Consider the following 8,817-nt stretch of genomic DNA (forward strand, 5'->3'; position numbering starts at 1 on the left):
GGGGCCCGTGCCAGCCCCGACTCAAACAACCTATGGTCCTCCACACCTTCCCTGCCCTCGAAAGGCCCGCGCCGCCCCCAGCTCGACCAACCTCTGGTCGCCAGCGCTTTCCTGGCCCTTGAGGGGCCCCCCGCCGGCCCTCTACTTGGGGAACTGCCAGTCGCCCGTACTTTCCCATCAGGTTTCAGTCTGCGCCAACCCTCAGCTTGGGGAATTGAGAGTCGCCCAGGCAATCCCTGTGGCACAGGACCTGCACCTGCTGGCAAACAGTCTCGGGGAGTCTCGGGTTGCTGGCACGGCCCCTGGAAGAGAGCCAGTCACCAGCTCCATCCCTACTCAGCCAGCGCAGACTAAGAAGCACCAGGAGTCAGGCTGTGGCTGTCTGCTTGGGAGAATTGTGAGTTGCCCTGTGTGTTTACCCACAGCACAGGGAAAGGTCCACACCCAAGCCTACGAGAACAGGAAAACCTGGCTGGGAGCCCACGCCCTCATGCCAGACCAGGGCTGGAAAGCCTGGGACAAAATCCGCTCTCACTAGGGTGAGAATGAGAGGCGCCAGTCTGGATCTTGGAGGGTACTGGCGAGACCAGTTCAGGGTACCAAGGCACGAGAAGAGCCACAATACAGCCCCTAAGGCTGCTGCAGCTAGTGAGACCAGAAGAAAAGGTTTGACTCGCTGGACACCAACCGGAGGAGTAGTGGAAGCAGAGAACACCAAGATACCCACAGGAGACTGCACCACTGAATTTCACAGGTATCCTACCACAGAAGTTCACACCATAAACTCAGGGAACCGGAACAGATCAATCTAAGAAGCTGAGGCCAACAAGAAGAGCATCACAAACAATGGGAAGACAAAGAAACAATTCCAAAATGAAAGAAAAGGAGGAAGTCTCAGAAAGAATGTTAGATGAAATACAGGCAAGTCAACTATCAGATATTGAACTCAAAGCACTGGTCATCAGGAAATTCAAAGAGCTTACAATGAGCAACCAGAAACTACAGGGGAGCTACAATGAACTCTCTGAAAACTATACCAGCATGAAAAAGGAAATAGAAACCATCAGCAAAGGCCAAGAGGAAATGAAGAATACAATATCTGAACTGAAGAACACAGCAGAAGGTATGAACAGTAGGATTGATGAGGCGGAAGACCGCATAAGGGAGCTCAAAGACAGGGTGGAAAGAATCTCCCAGACGGACCAGGTAGTGGAAAAGAGAATCAGAAAAAAATGAGGAGAGTCTAAGAGAAATTCAAGACAATATGAAATGTAATAATATCCGAATAATAGGAATACCAGAAGGAGAAGAACAAGAACAAGGGATAGAAAACCTACTTGAAAGAGTAATAACGGAAAATTTTCCTAAGTTGAGGAGAGAGAAAGTCACACGAATCCAGGAATTGAAGAGACTCCCAGGCAGGTGGAACACAAAGAGGCCTACTGCAAGAAACATCATCATTAAAATGGCAAAACTCCAAAACAAAGAGAGAATCCTAAAGGCAGCAAGGGAGAAAAAGGAAGTAACATACAAGGGGTCCCAATAAGGTTGGCTAATGACTTCTCAATGGAAACATTCCAAGCAAGAAGAGAATGGCAGGAAATATTCCAAGTAATGAGAAACAGAGGCCTACAACCAAGGCTACTTTATCCAGCAAGGCCCTCAATCAAGAAAGAAGGCCAAATAAAGAGCTTCCAAGACAAAAGAAGTCTAAAAGAATATGCCTCCACAAAACCAGCTCTACAAGAATTACTAAAAGGGCTGCTTTAAGGAAAAGAAGGGAAAGAGAGAGATGGAGAGGAACACAGGTACAAAAATGGCAATGAATAAGTACCTTTCAATAATAACCTTAAACGTAAATGGATTAAATGCACCAATTAAGAGACAGAGTAGCTGAATGGTTAAGAAAGCATGATCCACACATATGCTGCCTACAAGAGACCCACCTCAGGTCAAAAGACCACCACAGACTGAAAGTGAAAGGATGGAAACAAATTTTCCAAGAAAATGGACAAGAAAAAAAAGCCGGGGTAGCAATCCTCATATCAGACAAAATAGACTTCAAAAAAAGGGCCATAAAGAGAGACCCAGAAGGTCACTTCATAATACTCAAGGGAAGAATCCACCAAGAAGACATTAACATCATAAATATATATACACCCAAAAAAGGAGCACCCAAATATATAAAGAAAATCCTAGAGGACCTCAAGAAAGACATTGACAACAACACAATTATAGTAGAGAACTTTAATACCCCACTGTCAAAAATGGACAGATCTTCCAAACAAAATATCAACAAAGATATAGCAGCATTAAATGACACTCTAGAAGAAATGGACCTAATTGATATATATAGAACCCTCCATCCCAAAGAAGCTAAATACACATTCTTTTCAAGTACACATGGAACATTTTCAAAGATAGATCACATGATAGGACACAAAACAAGTCTCAACAACTTCAGGAAAATAGAAATCATATCAAGCATCTTCTCTGATCACAATGGACTGAAATTGGAAACCCACTCCACAGGAAAAAAAACCCAAAACACCCAAAAGCATGGAGATTGAATGATAGGCTATTAAACAACGAATGGGTCAAGATTGAAATTGGGGAGGAAATCAAAAAACTTCTTGAAACTAATGAAAATGAACTCACCACAACCGAAAACTTATGGGACACAGTGAAGGCAGTCCTGAGAGGGAAGTTCATAGCAATACAGGCTCACCTAAAGAGGACAGAAACATTTCAAACAAACAACCTAACCCGATGCCTGCAAGAACTCAAGGAACAACAACAAAGACAGCCCAGAGCAAGTAGAAAGAAGGAAATAACCAAGATCAGAACAGTACTAAATGACATGGAGACTAAAAGCACAATTCTAAGGATCAATGAATCCAGGAGTTGGTTTTTTGAAAAGATAAACAAAATAGACAAACCTTTAAGTAGGCTCATCAGGAAAACAAGAGAGAGGACCCAAATAAATACAATCAGAAATGAAAGAGGAGAGATTACAACTGATACCACAGAAATAGAAAGGACTGTAAGAAATTACTATGAAGAAGTGTATGCCAAGAAATTTGAAAACCTAGGTGAAATGGACAAATTTCTAGAAAAATATAATCTTCCAAAACTCAATGAAAGAGAAGCAGAAAACCTGAACAGGCCAATAACAGCAAACGAAATTGAAGTAGTAATCAAAAAACTACCATCACACAAAATCCCTGGACCCCATGGTTTCACAGGAGAATTCTACAAAGCTTTTAAGGAAGAGCTAACCCCTATTCTTCACAGACTATTCCAAAAAATCCAAAAGGAGGGAAAACTCCCCAACTCTTTTTATGAAGCCAGCATCACCCTGATTCCAAAGCCAGATAGAGACACAACAAAGAAAGAAAATTACAGGCCAATATCACTGATGAACATAGATGCTAAAATCCTCAATAAAATATTGGCAAATTTCATCCAACAATACATCAAAAACATCATACACCACAACCAAGTGGAATTCATCCCAGGGATGCAAGGATGGTTCAATATACACAAATCAATAAATGTAATACACCACATGAACAAAAGCAAACACAAAAACCACACAGTCATATCAATAGACGTGGAAAAAGCTTTTGATAAGGTACAACACCCATTTATGATAAAGGTACTCAGCAAAGTGGGAATAGAGGGAGCATTCCTCAACATAATAAAGGCCATATATGAAAGACCTACAGCCCACATCATACTCAATGGACAAAAACTAAAAGCTTTTCCACTAAGATCAGAAACAAGACAAGGTTGCCCACTTTCACCGCTTCTATTCAATATAGTATTAGAAGTTCTAGCCACAGCAATCAGACAAGAAAAGGAAATAAAAGGCATCCAAATTGGAAAGGAGGGAAAAACAGTGGCATTGTTTGCAGATGACATGACAGTGTACATGGAAAATCCTATAGACTCTACCAAAAAACTGCTCGAACTAATAAATGAATTTGGCAAAACAGGGGGATACAAAGTCAATATCCAGAAATCAAAGGCATTTTTGTATACTAACAATGAATCAGCATAAGCAGAAATCAAGAAAAAAATACCCTTCAATATACCAAAAACAAAAATAAAATACCTGGGAATAAATCTAACCAAGGAGGTAGAAGACCTGTATGCAGAAAACTACACAACACTGAAGAAAGAAATCAAGGAAGACACAAATATATGGAAACATATACCGTGTTCATGGATTGGAAGAATTAACATCATCAAAATGTCCATACTACCCAAAGCAATTTACAGATTCAATGCAATACCTATTAAAGCACCAATGGCATATTTCACAGACATAGAACAAACACTTCAAAAATTTATATGGAACCATAAAAGGCCCTGAATAGTAGCCGCAATTTTGAGAAAGAAGAACAAAGTAGGAGGGATCACAATACCTGATATCAAACTGTATTACAAGCCCACTGTAATCAAAACAGCCTGGTACTGGCACAAAAACAGGCATATAGACCAATGGAATAGAACAGAGAGCCCAGAAATAAACCCAATTCTCTACAGTCAATTAATATTCAACAAAGGGGGCAATAACATAAAATGGAGTAAAGACAGCCTTTTCTTTTTTTTAATATTTTGTATTTATTTATGTTTGGAGGAGAAGGGAAGGAGAGAAGGAGAGAAATATCATATGGTTGCCTCAAGTGAGTCCCCTGCAGGGAACCGGCCTGTAACCCAGGCATGTGCCCTGACTGGGAATCGAACTGCGATCGTGTGGCTCACAGGCCGCGCTCAATCCACTGAGCTACACCAGCCAGGGCTAAAGACAGCCTTTTCAACAAACGGTGTTGGGAGAACTGGATAGCTACATGCAAAAAAATGAAACTTCAGCACCAAGTTACACCATACACCAAAATTAATTCAAGGTGGATAAAAGACTTAAATATCAGCCGTGAAACCATTAAAGCCCTAGAGGTGAGCATTGGCAAGAAAATCTCAGATATTCCACGCAGGAATATTTTTACTGATATGTCCCCTAGAGCAAGCGATATAAAGGAAAGAATAAACAAATGGGATCTCATCAAAATTAAAAGCTTCTGCACGGCTAAGGAAAACTGTATCAAGATAAAAAGAGAAGCAACTGTTTGGGAAAACATATTTGCCAATGATACCTCAGACAAAGGTTTAATCTCCAAAATATACAAAGAACTCACTCGACTCCACTCAAAGAAGACAAGCAACCCGATTAAAAAATGGGCAGAGGACTTGAACAGACATTTCTCAAAGGAGGACATACAGAGGATCCAGAAACACATGGAAAGATGCTCGATATCGCTAGCTATCAGAGAGATGCAAATTAAAACCACAATGAGATACCACTTAACACCAGTCAGAATGGCTATCATAAACAAAGAAACAAACAACAAGTGCTGGAGAGGTTGTGGGGAAAAGGGGACCCTAGTTCACTGTTGGTGGGATTGCAGACTGGTACAACCACTATGGAAAACAGTATGGAATTTTCTAAGAAAACTAAAAATGAACGTACCTTTTGACCCAGCAATTCCACTCTTGGGAGTATATCCTAAGAACCCTGAAACACCAATCCAAAAGAACCTATGCACCCCGATGTTCATAGCAGCACAATTCACGATAGCCAAGAGCTGGAAGCAACCTAGATGCCCATCGGTCAATGACTGGATCAAAAAACTATGGTACATTTACAGAATGGAATTCTATGCTGCAGAAAGGAAGAAGGAACTACTACCCTTTGCAACATCATGGATGAAACTGGAAAGCATTATGCTGAGCGAAATAAGACAGGCGGTAAAAGACAAATAGCATATGATCTCACCGTTAACAGGAATCTAAACAAAACAAAGAAGCAAGCAAAATATGACCAATGACACTCAATTACGGAACAGGCTGACAGGGTCCAGAGGGGAGAGGGGAGAGAATCATAGGGGAAAAGGGGATGGACTCACATGAACAAGTATAAAGGACACATGGACAGTAACTAAGGGTGGGGGGAGGAAATGGGAGGGAGGCGGGGAGCATGGGGCGGGGGCCGGGCAAGGGTTGGGAATATAAGACAGAAAGCTGTACTTGAACAAGAATTAAATTAAAAAATCATTTTTTAAAAAGAACATGTGGGAAAAAGTTAATTTTAAAAAGGCTTCAGAATAATTCATAAAATATAATCCCAAGTGCATAAATTATAAAAATAAAACCTCTGAAGGTGAAAAAAAAAGAAACCATGTCAAAAAGGTCCCAAACAGCATTCCTTGCGCTAAAGCCCACTGACCGAACCAAGCAGGCCTAAGAGGAATGAAAAATCACCAGGCGGGAAACTGCACCAGTCGGAAACTCTCTGCCAACTCCACCCAGGACCAACAGCCAGGACCAACAGTCACCTGGCCAAGGTAACAGGAGGCCTGCTAGAAGCAACAGTCAGCAGAAGCGGCAACCAGCCCCCACCAAAGCAATGGTCAAATGAAGCTCCAACCAGCTCCAGACAATCAGACTTGGACACTCCATTTACCTTTCATGGGTGTTTGTGCTTAAAAACCCTACATCAAGAACAACTGGGGCGTATTAACCTCCCTTAGTTGGTTCCACTTGCCCCACTTTTCCCCACTAATAAACCCTTGCGGCCCAGCGTGCTGACACCACCTGGTTTCTTGAACAATTCTGACATAACACCCATGACCCCGCCCTTGTTCCTAAAAATCTTTCCATTTTGTATAATCTCTTGGAGCTCCCTAACAGTTGCTACATGTTGCCAATTCAGGAATGGCCCAATTAAGCCAATTAGATCTTTAAATTTAGTTGGTTAAATTTTCTTCTTTACATACCAAAATTAAGTTTCTTGAAATAAGCTAACTGAAGTACAGACAAAAATATATATAAGAAAAATAAAACAGGAAACCCACTAATGGCAACAACAGTTAAGTGAACTAAAAAAAAATAATAAGGTTGAGTAGATTCACGGCTCATCTAACAGTGGCTCTAGAAGAACAGGTCCACTCTGTGGTGAGTTCAGAGTATCAACCTTGGGATGGTGGTGGAAGGTAATGGGGAACTCAGAGCCTGTCCTCTGAGCCTGTCCTCCAACTTCTAGTTAAGTTCTATAATCAGAATAAATTTACTCATGTGATTCTAAAATTGACAATGCAATGTGTCACTTAAATTTTGAAGCAGAAGATTTCAATTTTCAAACTGCCCCACAGAAGGTGGTAGGTGGGGGCAGTGGGGGAAAAACTAAGCACATTAGGGTATAGTGAATAATAAACTATTTTTACAAATGTATGTGTAACAGGATGCGGCCAAGCTGGGGTGGGGGGGAGACAAACAGGGATTTGTAATGGGGTCTAGAACTCAGGGTGTCCAGGAAATATTAAAGAAAGATATATATACAATGGCCTCAACCCCACCAGTCTGAGCTGGGGGATGGGACACATGGAGCAGGGCCATTGAGAGCTGTTTTGTACAGCAACAGCTTTGCAGCTAACCTCTGGCAGGGTCATTTAACGTATCTGTAGCCTTTAACTGGTTTATTAGATATGCTAAATAGCTGTGGCCATGCTTTGAGCCAGGAGGATGGGAGTGACTCCAACCCCTGATGTAACTGGGAAGCCACTTCCCCTGGTTACAGCACCTGAGTGAGAGCTTGGAGATGACTGGCTCCATGCCATGGGGTCACACCTGCCTGGACTTACTATGGCAGCCCAGTAAAGTTGGAAGAATACAGGAATGCTGGCAGGTATAACTGATTGTGGGAGGAGCTGGAAACGGGGCTGCTGAGGAGGACTGGTGCAGGGATTTAAACCCAGACATGGCAGCCATGACAGGCAGGACTGCGACGAGGCTGTGGCAGGAGAGGGGAATCACCACTTGGCTTTGGGTTGCTCTCCTTTTGCCACGTGGCTTAGGAAGCAGGAGAGACTTTGCCTGGAAGAAAAGGGGTGAAAGGACTCTTGCTGGTGGGCCATGAGAAGGTGCCACATGGCTTTGGATTAACTGGATGTCATGGCGGCAACACAGCTGATGGTGCCAAGAGCCTGAACCACGGACTTCTAGTTCTTTTCCTGAGATATGGTATCCCAGACTGGGTAAAGGGGAGAAGGGAGGACTGGGCACATTTGCAGGTATTCTAAAGAACTTTAGTATTTTAATGAAGGGATTAGGTCCTTACTCTAAATATGTATAACTTTTCAATAAATAATTCCTTTCCTTTTCACCAATCTCTGACATTGAGAGATGTCTTTCTTCTGGCAGCAGGCAAAGTGAACCTAGTACGGGAGTGGAGGAAGCTCTGGAGAAAAAGTGAGGTCCTTTCGGTACTGGTAGATCATTCATACCCCCCGGGATCTGTTCTATAACATAAGCAATAAAATGCAAAAAAAAAAAGTTGCAGATAATTCACCACATAAGAATAAAGGTAATTTAAAATTGAATACACAGTTATTTTAATATATAGTGAAAACATCTGAAATGTCCAAATAGTAGAGAATTTTTATAAGTTAGTTGAGTTTATTTGAGCCAAATGATGACAATGCCAAGAGGCAGCGAGACCTGAAAGGCCCCAGAGGAGGACAGTTCTGCAGTTTCTTTTACATATTTGGAATTGAGAGAGAACAAAAGGAAGATTACACAAAGTTGGGAGAAAGCAAGGAACAGGATAGTTAACAAGATCATGTGCTCCTCCAAGGGTCTCAAAGAAGAGGCATGTCAACGGTGTGTCAACCTAGATGCACAAAAGCAATAGACTGGGCATTCTTAAGGCAAAGATTGACCTTTTACTAAAGAAGTTATAGGCCTGGGGTGTGACTC

The sequence above is a fragment of the Sturnira hondurensis genome, unplaced genomic scaffold, assembly GCF_014824575.4.
Source record: "Sturnira hondurensis isolate 20B ecotype Veracruz unplaced genomic scaffold, ASM1482457v3 Scaffold0015596, whole genome shotgun sequence".
NCBI classification, from domain to species: domain Eukaryota; kingdom Metazoa; phylum Chordata; class Mammalia; order Chiroptera; family Phyllostomidae; genus Sturnira; species Sturnira hondurensis.